The sequence below is a fragment of the Setaria viridis genome, chromosome 4 (genome assembly GCF_005286985.2).
Source record: "Setaria viridis chromosome 4, Setaria_viridis_v4.0, whole genome shotgun sequence".
In the NCBI taxonomy this organism is placed as follows: domain Eukaryota; kingdom Viridiplantae; phylum Streptophyta; class Magnoliopsida; order Poales; family Poaceae; genus Setaria; species Setaria viridis.
In genome coordinates this window covers 14,492,525-14,515,130 of record NC_048266.2, presented here as the reverse complement: position 1 = coordinate 14,515,130, position 22,606 = coordinate 14,492,525, and the positions used below count along the sequence as shown (strand labels likewise).

Genomic DNA, 22,606 nt, shown 5'->3' with positions numbered 1-22,606 from the left:
TTTCAAGCATGCGAGCATAAACGGGGTCATCTGACTGTTGTGTATTAGAATTACTAGCATTCGGCGCTTGATGTGATGCATAGTTTGGTTGTGTACATGGTGTTGAACCATGTGAAAAACATGAACTTGGGGGAGGTGTAGGATTTATATTATATGGTATAATAGTATTTGGAGAAACATAATAACTAGAAACTCCGTTACTTAGGCTACAATCAGCCTGAATAGGAGGTATACTGGCTATTGGCTCAGGAGATAGGAGATGACTGGTATGCCACAACAAGACCTGAACCGGTTTGACCGGTCTCAAGGTGTGCTGCCCTGGAGCAGTTTGTCCCGGAAAAGAATTCAACCGCATACCATACTGAGGTATATGTGCAGCTGATGAATCATGAGGTACAAATCTACTTTGTGAAGTACCAGCAATATCATAAATTGGAGTGCTACCATACTAGCATTTTGAGAACTTTTCCTAACTGGTTGGAAGATCGGTCTGGATAGGTCTAACCAGATCTGCTAATTTTGGTCATCAACTGTGGTGCACCGGGTGACCGACGCCGACAACAACCTCCATGCCGGCGACTCGTTCCCGGGAGCGCCGGCGAACACGCCGTCACTGACGTCGACCGCTACACAGCGGCCAAGGAGCTCTACCTCGGCAACCGGTGCCAGGTGTCCGACAACCCCGCACCGTGGCAGTTCTGGATGATCATGCTCAAGAACGGCAACCTCGACACCATGGCGGCCATCTGCCCGGAGAATGGCCGCCCGGCGTGCCCGTTCCCGCACGTCCCGATTCCCCTGCCTGCTGGGGGGCGCTGGACGGTGCATGAACCAGCCGTTGGTCTTCCACGACCGCACCTTGCTCGATGATGCCGGCCGGTTGCTGCGCGGTGGGCTGTTCGGCACCTAGCGGATCTCGGCAGTGGCAACGGGTCGTACTACTCGGTCACGTGGGAGAAGGAGGTGGCGGGTGGGTGTTCCACCACAAGCTGCGGACGTCAAAGAAGTACGCGTGGCTGATGCTGTACTTGCGCTCCGACGCTACCAGTGGATTCTCCGGCGGCTACCACTATGACACCAGGGGCATGACCAAGATCGCAAGTTCCAGCCAGTTCCTCTGCCTTTTACTCGCACGTTTCTTCGCAACTGGGTTTTCACAGTCTCTCCAACATTGGAAGTTTTGTTAAAAAGATGCTTTTGTACCTACCACGAGGTGAGCAAACATGACAATGTCTGTTCTGTTGCGGTAGGCACGAGCACCGGAGTTCGAACATCAAAGTTGTGGACCACGTGATGTGGCATCTTGATCTATAATTCATTAATTTCCTACACTAGCACTATGTGACTCAAAGAGTGGTCCGTGGTGTCGACCAGGTGCCGGAGTCGCCGGACTTCAAGGTACGCGTGACGCTGGAGGTGAAGCAGGGCGGCGGGCCCAACAGCCAGTTCTACCTGGTGGGCATGAGCAGCTGCTGGAAGAACGACGGTAGGCCGTGCGACGGCGACGGACGTGACGCGGTACAGCGAGATGATCATCAACCCGGGGAAGCCGGCGTGGTGCGGGCCGTCGAGGATCGAGCAGCGCCCGCCATGGCACACCTTCCGGAACGGCACCCGCGTGCACCGCACCGACACTACCCGCTTCCCTTACGACGCGTACCACGTCTACTGCTCCCCCGGGAACACGCGGCGCGCCGAGCAGCCCACCACCTACTGCGACGCCTACAGCAACCCGCAGGCGCAGGAGATCCTGCAGCTCGTGCCGCACCCAGTGTGGGATGAGTTCGGCTACGCACCCCACGGCCAAGGGGGCTACAGGGCATGGGAGCTAGACGTCGGCGCCCTGTCTCACTCGCTCCAGTTCTACCAGGACCCGGGCACACCGCCGGCCAAGAGGCGCTGGACGTCGCTCGACGTGGGCACGGAGATATACGTCAGCGAGAAGGCCGAGGACGAGTGGACGCTGAGCGGGTTCGACATCATTGTCCTGAATATCTGTATCAAGTCACAACAAGGTTAAAGACAAACGCAAACATAAATATTGGAAAAATCTAAATCGCGTCGCGGCCCGCGACCTGCTACTAATATAATGTTGACGTAATAGATTTTAATTGATATTAGATGGATTAGCTTGCTGCTGGTAGTTAGGATTGGCGCGCAGACATGCTACGGCCTCAAAAGGAGGAAATTAAGCTGCGCTAGCCCACACTAAGCAGAGAACTGACTTTCGTTGAGCCTCCTTTTATCCCGGTTTAAAGTAGGTCCGGGAGAAAAGGGAGTACGCCACGGTACGCAAAAATGGAGGGCGACTAAAGGCCCCCCTTTAGTCCCGGTTGTAACAGCTAGTTCTGGGGTGTCGGTGGGTTTACCCTTTTTGTCCCGGTTGGAACCTCCAACCAGGAGTAAACTTTCAACCGGGACAAAAGGTGTTCCTTTTTGTCTCGGTTGGAGTTTTTAACCGGGATAAAAACTCATCTCCATTATATACCAAGATAGAGGCCTTTCTTCCTCCAGCCTGAGCCAGTCCACCACAAAGACAAAGAGCTGAGCTTCACCTACTCTCCGGTGGTGCCGAAGCAAGGGAGGTGCTGCCCGAATTTTTTTCCCTCATTTTTGTGGAAATTTCACTCAGCCAACACAAGTGTTGTGAAAGTTTGCTACCTCATCCTCGTGTTACGCTTTGATTTATGCTTTGGAGATGGAAAGCTTATTTGCTAGAATATGATGAAGTAGAAAATGGAGAGGTATTTTAAGCTAGAATGTGAGGGAGATTGATGTGTTATATATAGTATGTATTCTTGTAGTGGTTTAAGAATGATGCTACCTTATCTAGACGGTTTATCTTATCAAATTCAATATGGTTTTTCAAATCCATACTTGTTGAACTTGCATACCGTGTTCATCTCGGCGAGAATGTTCTCCGCCGAGCAGCAACGTATGTGAAGAAGGATGTTCGATTCTACAAAAAAGAGTGGATATAAACATCGTAATCGTGTCCCCTTTTTCGTATAATCGAACCTCTTTCATGACGAAGTGTGGTGCTGCCCAGTTGAGAACATGCTCGCCAAATGATCACGGTCTTCAAGTTCAACAAGTTCTGCAGTGCTAAGGTAAGAATTTTTGTACATAGATGGCTTCTGCTACTGGAGGAAGTGGCGATGGTGGGGGCGATCGTCATTCCTCTTTCGGCAAGGGGAAAATCATAGTTGGCCCTCAGGATAAGCCGAAGAAAATGAGCGCGTTGGAGAAAGCAATGCTTCGTTATTTGCAGAAACGTCATGAAGAAGCTGTTACCGCGGGTCAGGAACCTCCTTTTGGTGGTCGTTATGCTCCACCCTCAGTCCCGGGTGTTTCACGTCCACTTAGTACTACCATTTCAGGCGGCACAAATAAACCACAGGATGAGGCTGGGTCAGTGGAACCTTCGTCTTTACCGCCCAAGGATGCTTAAAGTCCTCCTAGATAATAACCAGTGGATGGCTTGTTGTATTGTATCATGTTGTTTGGATCTTTAATTTAAATATGTGTATTTGTATCTATATCTAAACTTCCAGCATTATTTGCACTACAACGTTTGACATGCTTTCAATCGTGAATCCATTTTCAAGTGTAATTAATTTTCACGCGTAATCCATTTTCAAGTGTAATCAATTTTCACGCGTAATCCATTTTCAAGTGTAATCCATTTTCATGCGTAATACGATGCAGATGGACCGGCAATGGATGTATAATGCAAACAGACGGAGCAAGGTTTTTATTGATGGCTTGCATTATTTGCTCGAAGTGGTCAAAGCGAACAAGCCAGAGAATGTGTTCGTATGTTGTCCATGCTTCCAATGCAATAACAAGAAGGACTATTCAAAAGATTCCTGGGGGACTATTCACAACCACTTGTTTAGATACGGTTTCATGCCTAACTATTTTGTTTGGACTAAGCACGGTGAAAGAGGGGTTGTAATGGAAGACGGTAAGGAGGAGGAGGAGGATGATAACATTTCGGACTGGGTTGCAGGCCAAACTTTTGCAGATCCTACAATGGGTGAGGCTGATGAAGATGAGTTTGAAGAAAATGACCCTACTGATGACCTTGGTCAGGTGCTACGAGATGCACACAGAGATTGCGAAACCAAGAAGGAAGCAGCAAAGTTGCAGCGCATGATAGATGATCACCAAAAATTATTGTACCCAGATTGCCAGCAGGGCCATAAAAAACTAGGTACGACACTAGAATTTGTGCAATGGAAGGCAAAAGATGGTGTGTCCGATAAGACATTTCAGGGGATGTTGAACATTATCAAGAAGATTCTTCCCGAGAATAATGAATTACCGTCCACAACATATGAAGCTGTTGACGCCAGATTTTGACACGTGGAAAATCGGCGTTAGGAAAGGCGGAAATCAGAAGATGCGGCAAGACACAAGGGTTGCGGTTGGAAATCGGCCGATTAGTGCTACAGTCGAGGATCAGCCGATTAACCTTTGGAGCTCCGCCTCGCCCGATCCCCGAGTCCTGGGATCGGTTGCGCCCGACCCTCCGAGGGTGCAACTCCGTCTTGCCCGACCCCTCAGTCCTGGGGTCGGATGCGCCCGACCCTCTGAGGGAGGGATTCCACATCGCCCGACCTTAGGTCCCAGAGTCGGAGTAGTCAGAACCCCTGACATGTGGGCTATAATTGGCTATCCCTTGCCGATTGGAGTTGGTAGAAATCGGCCGATTGGGAGGCTGGAGTAATTGGGCCGGTGTGGGCTTGAAGTGGATTATGAAGATAAAGAGGGAGTCAGCCCATGAGAGCATGGTGATCGACCTAGTACGAGTCGTACTTGTAAAATATTCATTTTTTGTTTAAAATTAGAGATAGAGTTCTAGTCGGTTAAGAAGTCGTTTGTAACAGGCTATAAATAGCCACCCTTGTAGATCTGTAATCATCATCAACTCAATACAACAAACTACTATTTCCTCGTACTTACTTTCAAGCAGGCGACTTTGCCAGTACTTTTCTTCTTTTCACGAGTTCATACAGGTTGGCGGGGCTGCATCAACTTGACCTCCGTCCGATCTTGTAAGTTCCGCTTATCGAATAGTGTCTAAGCTTTAACTTCGGGCGTATCGCTGTCGTTTCGTTTAGATTTATTCACCAGTTATCGATATTCACTAGAATTTTAGGTTTTACCTGTTGTTCTAGTTTTATCACCAGTTATCCAGCTAGGAATAAGAACTTTCGGCTTTCCTGTGCTTTATTGTTCAATCTATCTGTTTTATGCATAGCCGATTTAGATCTATTCCTAGTGTTGTTAATGTAGCGTTATTTAGATTACTCCAGCAGTCTTCTCTATTAACGTTACCTGGTAATCGGCTGTATTATAGCTGATTTCTTTATTACAGCAAATCGGCCGATTCGCTGTTAAGCTATCTCGAGATCGGAATCTTAGCCGATCGCAACCTCTGGGATCTGACACGTTTCTTTTCCTTGCCAATCAACAGGTCAGATTGGCTGGCACGCTGCGCGAACCGCACCAGGGCGATCACCCGAACAGGAGTTAAGCAGATTCTCCCGGGTCGTGTGTCCGACGCTGGGAATTCGACCAGCCGATTTCTAGCGCCAACACACTTTTGGCACGCTCGGTGGGACCAATACAACCGCCACTATGTCGAAAGCTGCCAAAGTCTCGGAAGACAACGTCATCGAAGTGACAGAGGGAGACCTCAAGGACGACCAGAAGGAAGAATTGGAGAAGTAGATGGCATACTACCGGAAGACGTGTCTGCAATCCTTCAGTCGTACCAGGAGCGGGGAAACTGTCAAAAAGACTCCGTTTCCAAATCCCCGCCAGATCACAATCGCCAAGGACTCGGGCAAGATGTCCGAGATGGTTCAACAATCTATCTATCAAGCTTTCATTGATCAATCCCCGGTGATTTCTAATACGGTATACAATGCCGTCATCAGTTCCTTGGCCAACGGCGTCTCCCAAGGGTACCAGGGGCCGGCGTATGCCCCACCTATTACGGCCCAGACTAGGAGTTATTCAAATATGCCCTACTCGGCTCCCCAGCCGATCCAAATTCCAATTGGAGGTCCCAGCGCCTCTTCATCATCAATCCCTCTAGGGCCTAACGGCGCGCCATATCTCCGGCCGCATCCCGTTCAGTTATCCTCTGCGCAGTTTCCCCCTTTGAATTCAGTGCCTTGGGGGGCACCATCAGTAACGGTTGTCCAGGATCAATCGGCCAGCCATGGAAGTCCTCAACTCCAGGCACCTTTCCAATCGGCCGTTAGGCCGACGATGCCACAGTATCAGCTAGTCGCGCCGGAGATGAGCAGGGGGGCAAGAAACAACAAAAGTACTTCAGGGCGTTGCGGCGCTCATACTGTATGACGAAGCGGCCGATTCATTCAAACAGCCGACCCCGACCACGCAGCCGGCTACGACACATCAGGCGCCGCACGCTTTCGCCCATCACCCGGTCATCCCGCCGCCAGTGTACCAACACGTGCCGGTTCCCCAGCCGATAATCCATCAGCAACAGCCAGATTGGACGGCACGCATAGCGGAAGTGATTCAAGAGCAATTCGGTTTAAAGCCGAAGATGCAAACCTACACATACAAGACACCGTACCCGCCTACCTATGACTTATTGTTGTTTCCCCATCGGTACAAAGTTCCCGATTTCACCAAGTTTTTGGGACTGGATGATACCTCAACTGTAGAACACGTGAACAGATTCATCATCCAATGCGGAGAGGCAGCGGCGCAAGATGCTCTACGGGTGCGCCTTTTCTCATCATCCCTGTCTGGGTCAGCCTTCCAATGGTTCAGTACATTACCGCCCAACTCGATAATTACGTGGGCTGATCTGGAAAGGCAGTTTCATAAATACTTCTACGTGGGGATACATGAGATGAAGCTGTCTGATTTAACCAGCCTCAGACAGAGAAGTGACGAGCTGATATCCTCATATGTGCAGAGGTTCAGGGAGATCAGGAACAAGTGCTACTCCCTAGCCCTGACCGATGCACAATTGGCCGACATAGCCTTCCAGGGTCTCCTGCCTCATATCAAAGAGAAGTATGCTTCGCAGGAGTTTGAGAGCTTGAGCCAAATCGTTCATCGATTGTCTAGTCAGAAGTACACCCTTTTGATCCACGAAGGAACTTCCAGAAGAAGGTGGCATACTTAGAGGAGGTTGAATCCGAAGAAGAAACAGAGATCGGCCTGGCGGAATGGATTAAAGGGAAAAAGCCGATATCGTGTCCATTCGGAAAAAAGGAGCCGGAAACATTCGGATTTGACACATCAAAGGCCGATAAAATTTTCGACCTTCTCCTCCAGGAAGGACAGATCAAGCTCTCGCCGTACCATACAATTCCGTCGGTCGAACAGCTGAAGAAGATGAAATACAAGTGGCATAACGCCACCTCCCACGGTACAAATGAATGCAAAATCTTCCGACAGCACATACAGTCGGCCATCAAGCAAGGCAGACTCAAATTTGAAGTTCCAACAAAGCCGGCCAAGCTGATGAAGATTGACCAGGATCCCTTCCCCACCAACATGGTTGACACAGGGAAGAACTCGCTCCAAACCAAGGTGCTGACATCTGAATCGGCTAAAAAAAGCGGCACCGTGGACCCTAGAAATCAAGCGGCACCCGTAGACGTCAAGGGGAAACGGCGGATGGAGGACGAAGATGACGGATCAGGAGAACCACGCAGGCCCATCACTTCCCATTTTCTGCTCAACAAGTATCAACGACAACAAGAACGTTCAAGATCCCGGGAAGAGGCGATGCGGCGGCATGAAGATCACTGGCGATGCCCATTCTTCATTCACTGCTGGGAAAGCAACCTTAGGTTGCTGTCTGCCGATAATTGCCCTGAGTGCAACGGCCCGTATCGTAAAAATCGGCCGTTCAGGAGATCTCGCTCCAGAGAAGGAAGGCCAGAGCCGATCAACAGGAACTGGCGCGAACAAGAAGACCGGCGCCCTCCAGTGCGTGATCGGCTGGGGGCAGAACTGACCGATATGACCGGTCGGAAGACAGGCACGAGCGAAACGATAGGCCGGGGGGCAGATTCGATCGACACAACCAACCGGAAAACAAGGTCAGCGTTCACGATCGACTTGAAGAAATGGCCGATGCTCGGGTATCAGACGAGAACCCCTTAGGACGCGAACCAGAATGGGAACGCGCCAGGTCACGGACGAAACCAGTGAACCCCAGGCAGGTCTCCGCCAGTGGGAACAGCAGGAAGAAGGACAACGACATATGGCGGACGAGAAAAATGGCAGGTCTCAGATCTGGCGCCCCAAAAGAAACGATAGGGGGGAAGACGAATCGGCAGCCGACATCAGCATGGTTTTCATACTGCCGATGGAATTCATGACCCCTGCTGACTGACAGAACATGTCGGCAATAGAAGAGCAGATGGCACAATTGGCTTTGGAGCCAATGACAGCCACATTTGAGAAGCCCGAAGATGACAAACGACAACACCTGAAGGCATTGTTCCTCAAAGGGCATGTCAACGGCCGACCCATCACCAGATTACTAGTAGACGGAGGAGCTGCGGTTAACATCATGCCATACGCCATGTTCCGGAAGCTAGGGAAGAGTGATGACGACCTAACCAGGACATATATGATGCTCAAGGACTTCGAAGGCAACGTGTCCCCCGCTCGCGGCGCACTCTGCGTCGACCTCACCATCGGCAGTAAGACCCTTCCTACTACTTTCTTTATTATTAACGGCAAAGGGTCCTACAGCATGCTACTCGGCCGACACTGGATACATGCAAATTGCTGCATCCCATCTACGATGCACCAATGCCTCGTACAATGGGTCGGCGACAACATCGAAGTGGTCACCGCTGATTCCGCATACAGCGTCGCGGCGACCGATACGCAGCAATGGAGCTGCGAGAACGTCAAGTGCATATCCGGGAAAATATGGGACACTGATTTCCTGAAGGTGTCCGATTTTGGCCTACAGCCGATCTGAGCAGTCGGCTCCGAAGATTCAGACTAAATGGATCAATTCGCCCGGGAAGATGGAAAGCTAGGACATGGGTTCACGTCGGCCGATTCATTAGAAATGATAGATTTAGGCGATGGCACCAAGCCAAGGCCGATGTATATTAGATTTAGGCGATGGCACCAAGCCAAGGCCGACGTATATTAGTGCAAATTTGGATCCGGAATACAAATGTAAATTGACAAATTTATTAAGAGAGTTTAAGGATTTCTTTGCTTGGTAATACCATGAGATGCCCGGATTAGACCGATCTTTTGTCGAACATCGGCTACCCATAAAGCCGGGATATCAGCCATATTAGCAACCTGCACGGCGGTGTAATCCAAAAATTCTACCTGATATAAAGGACGAAATAACGAGGCTAATCGAAGCAAAATTTATTCGGCAGTGCCGTTATGCCGAAGGATCTCCAACATTGTACCCGTATACAAGAAGAACGGAAAGCTCCGCGTATGCGTCGATTTCAGGAATCTCAATCAGGCCACGCCGATGGACGGATACCCAATGCTGAGGGCCGATGTGCTGATAGATGCCGCCGCGGGACACAAAGTTATTAGTTTCATGGATGGAAACACCGGATATAATCAGATACTAATGGCCGAAGAAGACATATCCAAAATGGCCTTCAGATGCCCGGGTCACTTTGGTTTATTCGAGTGGGTGGTAATGACCTTCGGTTTGAAGAACGCCGGCGCTACGTATCAGCGAGCCATGAATTACATATTTCACAAGCTTATTGGCATCCTAGTGGAAATTTACATCGATGATGTCGTAGTTAAATCAAAAGGACACCAGGAACATCTAACTGATTTGTGGCAGGTACTGGAATGCATGAAGAAACATGGGCTGACGATGAACCCGAATAAGTGTGCCTTCGGTGTATCCGCTGGACAATTCTTAGGATTCATGGTTCATGAGCGAGGGATAGAAATCAACCGGAAGACCATAGCGGCCATCAATAAAGTCGTGGCCCTGCAAAGTAAGACTGAGTTGCAGTCCCTAATCGGCAAGGTGAATTTCATCAGAAGATTCATATCTAATCTGTCCGGGCGTATCCAAGCCTTCACACCATTGTTAAAGTTGAAGCCCGACCAAGAGTTCATATGGGGAGAAGAGCAACGCAAGGCACTAGAAGATATCAAGCAGTACTTGGTCTCACCGCCAGTATTGGTCCCACCTCAAACTGGTAAACCGTTTAAACTATATTTATTAGCCGATGAACGAGCTATCGGGTCGGCTCTGGTCCAGGAGTTCGAGGGAAAAGAACGGGTAATATATTATGTCAGTAGAAGACTTCTGGACGCCGAAACAAGGTATCCCCGAGTAGAGCGGCTATGCCTATGCCTTTACTTCTCATGCACCAAACTCAGGCACTATTTGTTATTGGCAGAATGTGTTGTCGTATGCAAAGACAACGTGGTAAAATACATGCTGTCATTGCCGATCTTGAAAGGACGAATCGGAAAATGGATTTTGGCCTTATCAGAATTCGATCTACAATATGAATCGGCAAAGGCCGTCAAGGGTCAGGTTATGGCTGATTTTGTTGCCCAGCACTGCGGACCAGAGACTACCTTCGTGGAACCAGTGCCGTGGACCTTATACTTTCACGGTTCGTCATGTGGGACCGGATCAGGAATCGGCATCGTCCTCATATCGCCTTAGGGGGCAAGCTATGATTTCTCTCTGCCGATAGAAGCGTCCGCCACTAACAACCAAGCAGAGTACCGAGTTGTGTTGAAGGGGCTACAATTATTAAGGGAAATCAAAGCTGATGCCGTCGAGATTTTTGGGGATTCCATGCTTATCGTGGACCAATTAACAGGAAGGTCTGAATGCAAGGATGATGTATTGAGGATTTATTATGAGGATTGCCTGCAACTTCTGAAAGAATTCAAGTCCGCGATTATTGAGCACATCCCTAGGAATCATAACGAGGATGCCAACAGGCTCGCCCAACATGCATCCGGATATCGGCCGATTCAAGGCGCTATGGCTCTAGAGCTCGCGGCCGATGACTGGCGAAAAGAGATCGCCGATTACCTGAAAGATCCATCTAAGAAAGTAGATCGGCGGATACGATTTCAGGCTATGAAATATGTATTACTAGAAGATGACTTATTCTACCGGACGATTGATGGCGTCCTACTCAAGTGCCTAGGAACAGAAGAGGCAAAGACCCTGATGGGAGAAATCCACGAAGGGGTGTGTGGAGCCCACCAATTGGCACATAAGATGAAGTGGATGATTAGGAATAATGGGTACTACAGGCCGACAATCCTCGAAGACTGCTTCAAATATTATAAAGGATGCCAGGATTGTCAGAAATACGGTAATGTTCAGCGTGCGCCCGCATCGGCCATGAATCCTATTATCAAACCGTGGCCGTTGAGAGGTTGGGGAATAGACCTCATCGGACAAGTTTATCCTCCGTCAAGCAAAGAACACAAATTCATTCTAGTAGCCACAGATTATTTCACCAAATGGGTGGAGGCGATTCCGCTAAAGGCCGTAACATCGGTCGCCATGGTTCATTTCGTAAGGGACCATATCGTCTACCGATTCGGCATTCCCCAGACTATCACGACCGATCAAGGAATGATGTTTACATCAGGAGAATTCGAAGAGTTCACGGCCGATATGGGAATCAAATTGCTGAACTCCTCTCCGTACTATGCCCAAGCTAATGGTCAGGCTGAATCTTCCAACAAAGGGATAATTAAGTTAATCAAAAGGAAGATAGAAGAACAGCCTAAAAAATGGCATTTGTGTTTGACCGAAGCTCTATGGGCATACAGGATGGCCTACCACGAGGCCACCAAGATGTCTCCTTATCAGTTAGTGTACGGTCACGAGGTAGTATTGCCGTGGGAATTAAGGACAGGATCGAGACGCACGTCGCTCCAGGATCAGCTGATGGCCAATGATTACTCCTCACTCATGAAAAGGGAACTTGATGACTTGGCAGGCTAACGATTGAGAGCTTTGATCAGTATTGAGGAAAACAAGAAGAAAGTGGCCAGATGGTATGACAAGAAGGTCAAAGTCAAGCAGTTCTCTCCGGGGGACCTGGTATGGAAGTTAGTGCTGCCGATTGGATCAAAGGATCCTAAATTCGGTAAGTGGTCTCCAACATGGGAAGGGCCGTATAAAATCGGCTGGTGTGCTCCGGGAAACGCATACATTTTGGAAACGATCAGAGGAGAAGAATTTACTAGGGCTTTGAATGGTAGATACTTGAAAAGGTATTACCCTAGTATATGGGTCGGAGCGTAGGGATCGACCGCAGAAAATGATAAACAAACACACAGCCGATACAAGAGAAAATCGCCTAAAGGGAAAATATAATTGTCCAAATCGGCCGATTTATCTTTCGGTACGGACGATGGGTTACACGGCCGACGTAGTACAAGTCGCCCTTAGAACAAAAATAATTAACCACGCTTCTTCTTAAGTTCTCTCTCAACCCGGCCTAGTTCTATCAGAAGACGGATGTGCCGTTCTTCTATGTCTTTCATCGCAGCTTCCGCTTCAACTTGACGAGGAAGAGGATGACTCTGGTCCACTGCCGAGCGTGATGTCCCTACCACTGCGTCTTCAAGAGCAGTTTGACGAGGAAGCGGGTGGCTCTTGTCAGCTCGGGGTCGGCTGTGGTCGTTACCGTCGAGGAAGTCCCAGATCCGTTGGACATCGGCAGGGACGTGTTCCTTGAGTTCTTCACGGTGAGCCTTAATTAGATCCTTGTCTTCTTGCGACAATGGTTCGGCAGAATACACGAGCCCGATGGCTCGTTCGAGTTCAGGACTAAGACACCGCGGCTAGGAAAAGGGACAATATATAACCGCCGAAGATGAGATTTTTCAGAGGAATTGAACTGAGAGAAAGGCGGAGGCAGGTCTCTTACCTGGTTAACAGAAGAAAAAGAAGAGGACGAAGAAGACATGATTGCAGAGCGCGCTGACGGAAACAAGTCAGGGGAAGAGAGAATCAAGTTAAACGGGTGCTCTCAAAAGTGAAACCAAGGCCTGTATTTATAAGTGGAGAAAGCATGGATGTTTGGTAAGACGCGTCCTATCAGAAGTAAAAAGGGTAATAAATAAGAGAGCACCGCGAAGGACGGTCAAATGAGGCATTAATGTTCGTACAGAACTACTAGTACTTTTACAGGTCGCCCAGAAGGGCGTTGATAGCCGCAATCGCTCGACGCCGAATCTGATCGGCTGAGTCTAGGACCCGTTGGTCATCCTCTGCCGATCCCAGGACTTCTGACATGTGGCAGTGGAGTCTAAGGGCTTCGTGAGCCAGATGCTGCCTCTCCCTTTTCAAATCGGCGATGACAGAAGGGAGTTCCTGAAGCCTCTTCTCTTCGGCGGCTATTTCCTTGGTCACTTGCTCCATCTCCTTAGCAAGTTCTGCTCTTCGACGTTTGAGGCGGTCTATCGTACCAACGATTCCAGGGCGAGAGTCCTCCAGAAAATGAATCCGTTGGTGCACCTCTTGAGCCTGACGCTTGTACAAATCTTCTTCTTCACGAGTCTTGGTCAGTTTGGCGCGATCGGCCACGTGACGCAGAGCCCTGAAGACCGGAATCTGCATTGATTCAATATACGCGGCCGGCGCCAAGGCTTCTTCTGCCTCTTCTGGTACTCGCCCGCTGACGTCACCAAAAAGCTGCCGAATCGGCGAGGCATCTTCTACCAATCGGCCGATGTCCTCTTGAAGAAGGGATCGTATACTTTCAAGCTTGGCACGGACGTCGTCAGGGACGGAGCTCAAAGTGATCTGCCGGGAAGCAACTTCCTCGTCATCAGAAAGTGCGACCACAAACGAGAAGAGGCTGTTATTAGGGGTGTCCTGTTCCTGTAAAATAGTAAATGAAAAGAGAACAAGTCAGCCGATGGTAGTAGCAAATCGGCTAATTAAGGGTTGGGGATCTCTTATCTCTTTAAAACGGATTTCTTCCAGCTGCGTTTGCGAAACCGTCACCCTCGACTCTGGGACGGGCACCATTGGCTCGTCGAAAGAAGAAGACTCAACGACAATCGGCACTCTGCTTGGGCTAGCTTCTTGAGGGGTGGCCAATGGTTGATCAGGCAATGCGCTTAGCGTACCGGTAACCTATGTCAAAGTTAGTAAGAGCATCATCCAAGTACTAGAAGATCGGGTTGAAGGATTGTATACCTCAGCAAGAGGAAGCACTGGCATTTCATTAGCTACTTGGGTTACTGCCGATTGCTGAGGGATCTCAAGGTTAGTCTGTGCAGCCTAATATAAGAGGAGTCAGTATGGGGATAACGATCGGGAAGATCGGACAGTAAGTTTACCTGCATAACCTCCACCAATAAGGACACGGCGGTTGCTCCGACTTCAGTGGCAACTTGAATGTCTACCTCTTCAGCGGTCGGAAGGGTCGGCACGGTCGAAGTTTCTACCGATGTAATCATGGGTGGATCGGCTGATTCTGTACGAGCACGCACTCGGCGACTGGTCTTCTTGACAACTTTCCTTTGCGCCTGTTTCGCTCGGCCGGCGATGACGTCCACAGAAGGGGCATGATTGCTGAGGGATCATCAGGAAGGTTGTGTGCTCTCTGTTCTCGACTGATCTGGCCCTTTTGTTGCATCTGATGAAACCCTTTCATCCGCTGATTCCCTTTGTGTCCAGCCGATGAGATGTCGTGGCCAAAAGGCGAAAAGGAGTGTCTGGAGAGGAAATGTCAAGGCCGGTCAACAGGACCACATCGGCCAAGGTGGGAGTCATAGGTCCGTGTCCAAAGAGGAATGCATTGAGAGCATCGGACCAGAAGTAAGAGGCTGCTATCACTAATGGCTCGTTTCTTTCCATTTGGGATAAAGATAGATCGATGCACTGGCCGATTTTGCGCTCATCCAATTGGACCCTCTTAGAGGCGGCTATCCGCTGGTACCATTCTCTCCAACCAGGGGTTTCATTTGGCCATGACCTGAAGGTACCTGACCAGTGATCTAGGTCCATAGTTGATTGCTTAAAAGGGATCCTATGGGTTTCTAAATTGATTAGGTCAGTTGGATCTGGGTTTCCCATAGGATCGAGGAAGATAAGGCCGGGAGTTTCTGTAAGGCGAATGGTAATCTGATGCCTAACCACCTAAAAAAGGAAAAAGGGGGTGCAGAAGTAAGAATAGATCTAAAGTAAATGTATTATTGATAAGGAAAGTTTCGGTAATGACCTTCGGGATGAAGATCATCGTAGTCGGCGGGATCGCCGGTGGAGCTGCAGATGATGAAGCCGCCAATGGGATTTCGGTTGAAGCCCCAGCTCCCGCTGATGGAGTTCCTTCTCCCGTCGATGGAGCCGCTGCCGTTGCCGCTGGAACTTCCGTCGGTGGGGCCATCTCCGGAGCTTCGAGCGATGGTGAAGTGCCTGAAGGTGCCGCCATTGGAGAAGTAGGGAGGAATGTGGATGGAAGGAGATGCCGGAGAAAACTAGAGGATTAAGGAAGGTGCCGGAGGTAGAAGAACACCCGTGCGCTAAAGAAGGAAGACGTGAGCTTGTGAGGGGAGTACGGGACGTGCTGATATTTAAAGGTGGTCTGAGAAGGGGTAAAAGCGGAATTTTTACCGTGCTGACGTTTCGATTTTTTTCGGGAGGAGTGGTTGTCATGTGCGCCCGTTTCGAAAAGATTGCAATCATCAGGCTGGAGACCGCGAAACGGAAGGATATTTTCAATGCATTTGTTTCGGAAGGGAAGTTGAAAAGAATTTCGAAGTAAAGACTATGTTTTACTCCGAAACTGGGGGGCATGTGTTGACGCCAGATTTTGACACGTGGAAAATCGGCGTTAGGAAAGGCGGAAATCAGAAGATGCGGCGAGACACAGGGGTGACGGTTGGAAATTGGCCGATTGGTGCTAAAGTCGAGGATCGGCCGATTGACCTTTGGCGCCCGACCCCCGAGTCCTGGGATCGGATGCGCCCGACCCTCCGAGGGTGCAACTCCGCCTCGCCCGACCCCTGAGTCCTGGGGTCGGATGCGCCCGACCCTCTGAGGGAGGGATTCCACCTCGCCCGACCTTAGGTCCCAGGGTTGGAGTAGTCAGAACCCCTGACATGTGGGCTGTAATCGGCTATCCCTTGCCAATTGGAGTTGGTAGAAATCGGCCGATTGGGAGGCTGGAGTAATTGGGCCGGTGTGGGCTTGAAGTGGATTATGAAGATAAAGAGGGAGTCAGCCCATGAGCATGGTGATCGACCTAGTACGAGTCGTACTTGTAAAATATTCATTTTTTGTTTAAAATTAGAGATAGAGTTCTAGTCGGTTAAGAAGTCATTTGTAACAGGCTATAAATAGCCACCCTTGTAGATCTGTAATCATCATCAACTCAATACAACAAACTACTATTTCCTCGTACTTACTTTCAAGCAGGCGACTTCGCTAGTACTTTTCTTCTTTTCACGAGTTCATACAGGTTGGCGGGGCTGCATCAACTTGACCTCCGTCCGATCCTATAAGTTCCGCTTATCGAATAGTGTTTAAGCTTTAACTTTGGGCGCATCGTTGTCATTTTGTTTAGATTTATTCACCAGTTATCGATATTGACTAGAATTTTATGTTTTACCTGTTGTTCTAGTTTTATCACCAGTTATCCAGCTAGGAATCAGAACTTTCGGCTTTCTTGTGCTTTATTGTTCAATCTATCTGTTTTATGCATAGCCGATTTAGATCTATTCCTAGTGTTGTTACTGTAGCGTTATTTAGATTACTCCAGCAATCTTCTCTATTAACGTTACCCGGTAATCGGCTGTATTATAGCCGATTTCTTTATTACAGCAAATCGGCCGATTCGCTGATAAGCTATCTCGAGATCAGAATCTTAGCCGATCGCAACCTCTGGGATCTGACACGTTTCTTTTCCTTGCCAATCAACAGGTCAGATTGGCTGGCACGCCGCGCGAACCGCACCAGGGCGATCATCCGAACAGGAGTTAAGTAGATTCTCCCGGGTCGTGTGTCCGACGCTAGGAATTCGACCAGCCGATTTCTAGTGCCAACAGAAGCTAAACAAATTATTTGCCCTCTCGGATTGGATGTTCAGAAGATACACGCATGCCCTAATGACTGTATCCTCTATCGTGGTGATGAATACGAGAAAATTGATGCTTGTCTTGTCTGCGAAGCACTTCGATATAAGATCAGGCGAGATGATCCTGGTTATGTCGAGGGGCAGTCTCCCAAGAAGAGAGTTCCCGTGAAGGTGATGTGGTATTTTTCTCTGTAATACCATGCTTGAAGCGCTTGTTCAGAAACAAGGCGAATGCTAAGTTGATGCGATGGCACAAAGAAGAACATATGGAAGATGAGATGCTGAGACACCCCGCAGATGGGGCCTAGTGGAGATCAATTGATAGAGCATTCCCGGACTTTGAAAGTGAAGCAAGGAACATAAGGTTTGGCCTGTGACCCTATGTATGTTCAACCTTCCTCCTTGGCTGTGCATGAAGTGGCAGTTCATTATGATACCGGCGCTTATCCAAGGCCCAAAACAACCCGGCAACGACATTGACGTGTATCTAAGACCGTTGGTTGATGACCTTTTACGGCTCTGGAAGGAGGAAGGTGTACGTGTGTGGGATGAGGATAGACAAGAGATCTTTAATCTACGAGCATTTTTGTTCGTGGCCATTAATGATTGGCCTGCACTAAGTAACCTTTCGGGATAGACAAATAAGGGATATCAGGCCTGCACCCACTGTTTAGAAGACATAGACAACATGTATTTGAAGCAATGTAAGAAGGTCGTCTATATGGGTCATCGCTGATTTCTCCCTGCTCACCACAACTGAGAAAGAGCGGGATGCATTTCAAAGGGGCGCCAGACCATCGTAAAAAACCTGCACACCGTAATGGAAAACGTGTCTTCGAGATGATAAAGGATGTAAATGTAGTCTTTGGAAAGGGTCATGGTAGCCAACCTATTCCGAACGACAATAACGGACGTGCACCCATGTGGAAGAAAAAGTCAATATTTCAGGAGCTACCTTATTGGGAAATCCTAGAGGTTCGCAACGCAATAGACGTGATGCACCTAACGAAGATTCTTTGCGTGAACGTGCTAGGCTTCATGGGTGTTTATGGAACCTCGAAAGATGCATTGGAAGCACGACAGGACTTGAAAGCCATGGGGCAACGAGATGACCTACATCCGGAAAAGAGAGATAATGGATAACACTACTTACGTCCTGCCACTTACACTCTCAGCAAGGAAGAGAAGGATACCATGTTTGAATGCTTGAATAGTATGAAGGTCCCGTCTGGATACTCCTCGAATATAAAGGGAATAATAAATATGAAACAAAAGAAGTTTACAAATCTCAAGGCCCATGACCGCCACATGTTGATGACCCAGTTGTTTCCAGTTTCACTAAGGGGTGTTCTACCAGAAAATGTCCGGTTGTCGCTTGTAAAGCTATGCGCATTTCTCAATGCGATTTCGCAGAATGCAATCGATCCATCCAAACTATCAAAGGTACAGAACGATGTGGTGCAATGTCTTGTCAGTTTTAAGTTGGTATTTCCACCATCCTTCTTCAATATTATGACGCACTTACTGGTTCACCTAGTAAAAGAGATTGGTATTCTCGGACTTGTATGCCTGCATAATATGTAGCCTTTCGAGAGGTTCATGGCAGTCCTAAACAACTATGTTCTTAATCGTGCCCATCTAGAAGGAAGCATCACCAAGGGATATGGAACAGAGGAGGTAATCGAATTTTGTGTTGATTTTATTAACTCAATTGACTCAATTGGGGTTCGAACTTCATGCCGCGAGGGGAGGCTCCGGGGAATGGGCATCCTTGGAAGGAAATCAAGTTTGAGTAATGATACTGATTTGTTCGACAAGGTACACTACACTGTTCTACAATAGTCATCCTTTGTGTCTCCGTATATCGAGGAGCACAGGCAGATGGTAGTTTCCAAAAACCCGATAAAATCCGATGCTTGGCTTACACGCCATCACATGAAAACTTTTCCTTCTTGGTTGCGCCAACAACTTATGGGTAATTCTGAGATTCACCCACAGCTCACTTGGTTAGCTAGGGGACCTGCTAGCACAATTGTGAAATTCCAAGGCGACGAGATAAATGGTTATACATTTTACACAAGAACCCAGGACCAGAAAAGCACGAACTAGAATAGTGGTGTCCGTATAGATGCCATTGATAGAAATAATAGCAAGGAGTCGTATTATGATTTCATACAGGAGATATGGGAACTCGAATACGGACTGCTGTACATCCCTCTATTTCTTTGCAATTGGGTGAAGCTAACTGCCAACCAAAGATCAGTACGGAATGACAATAGTAGATCTGAGCAAGACTGGATACAGTAATGACCCATTCGTACTTGCCAATGATGTGCATTAGGTTTTCTATGTGAAGGACATGTCTAGCAAACCCAAGAGAAATCCAGAAGAGACATGGGAGCCAAAGTGCCACATAGTTCTTCCAGGTAAAGGAAAAATCGTGGGAGTCGAGGATAAAATAGACCAATCAGATGATTATGATCAGTTTGATAGCATGCCTCCATTCGCAGTTGAAGTTGACCCAAGCATCCTGCTATCCAAAGAATAGGCTCCGTACTTACGCCGCGATCATGATCAAGGAACTTTCATGAAGAAGAAATTTTACAATGTTGTATTGTAATGTGCTAAATTTACTTGACCTTTGTGTAGTACTTGATACAATTTTTAATTTAACCTATGTGTGATTTCATGTGTTCTTAAATTTGTTGAGGTGAAGATTTATTAGATACACATAAACAATGTTAACCACATACATACATGGATTTTTTTGCACGTTGACATTATTTAATTGAATAATTTCTTGATCATAGTGATGCAGTAAAATAATTATTTTAGAGGCTAAACGAACTGGTATAGAATTAATGACTAATTTACACTTATTTTCAATATACTTGCTAATTATATATATTTTTGCATGTTCAAAATATGTGAAGTTTTCTGTTTTTGCATCCTGAAATGCAGTGAAAACATAAATAAAATCCTTTTCCAAAAAACAAGCGGGAGATGAAAGTGTTGGAAAAGGCCCTTTTATCCCGGGTGCCAATACAAACTGGGACAAAAGGCCCCCCTTTTATCCCGGTGGACAACTGCAACCGGGATAAAAGGGTAGTTTTCGATTCCTGCCGGGGACGTACCCTTTTATCCCACTTACAGTTAGCAACCGGGATAAAAGGGGGGCCCTTTTGTCCCGGTTGGTGTTGGCACCCAGGATAAAAGGGTAGTTTTCGATTCCCACCGGGGGACGTACCCTTTTATCCCAGTTATAGTTAGCAACCGGGATAAAAGGGGGAGCCCTTTTGTCCCGGTTGGTGTTGGCACCCGAGACAAAAGGTCCTTTAGTCCTGGGTTCAATTACGAACCGGGATAAAAGGGGGGGGGATAAAACCACTGTAGCCTCTTCTACCGCCACCCCACGCTAGTTACACTTAGCCAAATTCACCGCCGCCAAGATCCTGCGCCCTCCCGCCTGCTCCGTCGCCACCCATCCGCCTCCCTCACCGGCCGTCGCGGTCCTCATCGCACATCGCCCTGGCCATCGTCGTCCCGCTACCCGACCGCCTGGGCCACGCCCGGACCGCCTCCTCCTCCATCGCCCCAGCCCACCTCCGATCCTCCTCCGTCGTGCCCCCTCGACCTCGTCGCCGCTGGCCGCCTCCATCGCAGGGCCTCGTCGCCGCCTCCGTCCGAGGCGCCACCTCTGTCAACGCCACCTCCTCTATCGCCGCCGCGCCCTCGTCTGTCGCGGCGCCTCGTCGCCGCCTCTGTCGCGCACGCTGCCTCTGTCCCTCGTCGCCGGCCACCTCCGCCCGTCGTTGCTGCGGCCACCTCGCTCCATCCCCGCTTTCGCTGTCCCGCCACCCCAGCCACCACCGTCCTGCTGCCCTGGCCACCTCGTCACCCAAGCTAGGCTACGCGCGAGGTCCGCCGACACTAGCACTGGGAACAAAGGGCTCTTGCTGACGCAAGCCCACCGCCTTGCGTCAACAAGGGCCTTTTTTATTTGTTAGTTAGAAAATGAATAGAAATTAGTAGATTAGTTAGAAAATCATTAGATATTTGTAGATTAGTTAGAAAATCAGTAGAAAATAAGTTGATAAATTTTGAAGAAATTCATTCAAATTAGTAGGAATTAGTAGTAATTTGCGAGAAATTCCAATAAATATGTAAAAATTAGTAGAAATGTGGTAGAAATTCTTACAAAGTATTACTAATTTGTTGAAATTTGTATAAACATTTCGGACTTTGTGGGATAAATGTTATTGTAAAATTAGTAGAAATTAGTAGTAATTTGCTAGAAATTCCAATAAATATGTAGAAATTAGTAGAAATTTGGTACAAATTCTTACAAAGTACTACTAATTTGTTGAAATTTGTATAAACATTCCGGACTTTATGGGATTCATGTTATTTTATGATTTCATGTATATACCCTTACGTACATGTAACTAAGGTGATTTCATGTACGTTTCATTTCGTGTGGGTTGCCTATTTCATGATCGAGTTCTATGATTCATGACTGTCATGTATGATTCAATGTATGTTTCAATCAGTAGTTGAAATGGCAGACAACGAGACTGTCGGTGTTTTAGACCGGCAACCCGCCTAGGGGGTACCCTAGGTGGTCTTTTATGCGGTAAGGGCCGTTGAGAATCAAGGAGTCAATGGTGACGCAAGGAACATGATTTAGACAGGTTCGGGCCGCTAGATCGCGTAATACCCTACGTCCTGTGTGTTTGTTTGTATTGATCTTAGATGCACTTGGAGTTGTTCTGTTTGAGGGGGGTCCCTGCCCACCCTTATATACACGGGAGGGTAGGGTTACAAATCCGAGTCCTAGTCGAGTACAATTACAGAGCTCTACTCGGTATGGTCCGAGTAGTTTCCATTTACATACTTGACTAGTCCGAGTGGGATATGCCTATTCCCTTGTCTTGATCATGTCCGAGTATGTCCCTTAGTGGGCCGTTCAAGGTCTACTCGTGGGTCTTGGTGCATGCCCAACAAGGCCCTGAGTACTCTGTAGTCATGTGCCGCAGTCTCGAGTATTGTGGGCACTATTCGAGTAGTCCGTAGAGGTTACAGTCCAAAGTGCCCAAGTACTGTCGCATGGTTGGAAGGTACTCTTCTTGTTCCTTTGAGTTGCTTATCCCAAGAATTTTATATAGTAGTGCGATGACAATCGCACTCCATATGGAGTAGCCCCTAAGCCTTAGGTTGAGTCGAAGAGTCAGGCTTAGGGTCAATTCTGCTTCTTGGCTATTTTACTCTTGGTAATCTGAAAAAGAAAATTCTAACCATCGGGTACGGTACCCGCAGCCCCCGAGCACTTAGGCAATTTTTGTCGTTGAAGTGGTCAAAACCCGTTGATGGGAGTAGCCGTTGAGTGTTTATGGCATTAAATCTGTTTAAAACCTTTCCGTTGCGTAACTGACGCTTGGAATCCGGGGGCAATGGAGATATAACTGGAGGGCCCCCTTTCGGTTAGGTTTACATACCACTGTAACAGATCT

The 22,606-nt window shown here is 48.2% G+C and overlaps 1 pseudogene; it reads left to right on the top strand.

The window, feature by feature from the left end:
• Positions 1-523: 523 nt before the first annotated feature.
• On the top strand, positions 524-2,020 carry LOC117853465 (uncharacterized; annotated as a pseudogene).
• Positions 2,021-22,606: the final 20,586 nt, after the last annotated feature.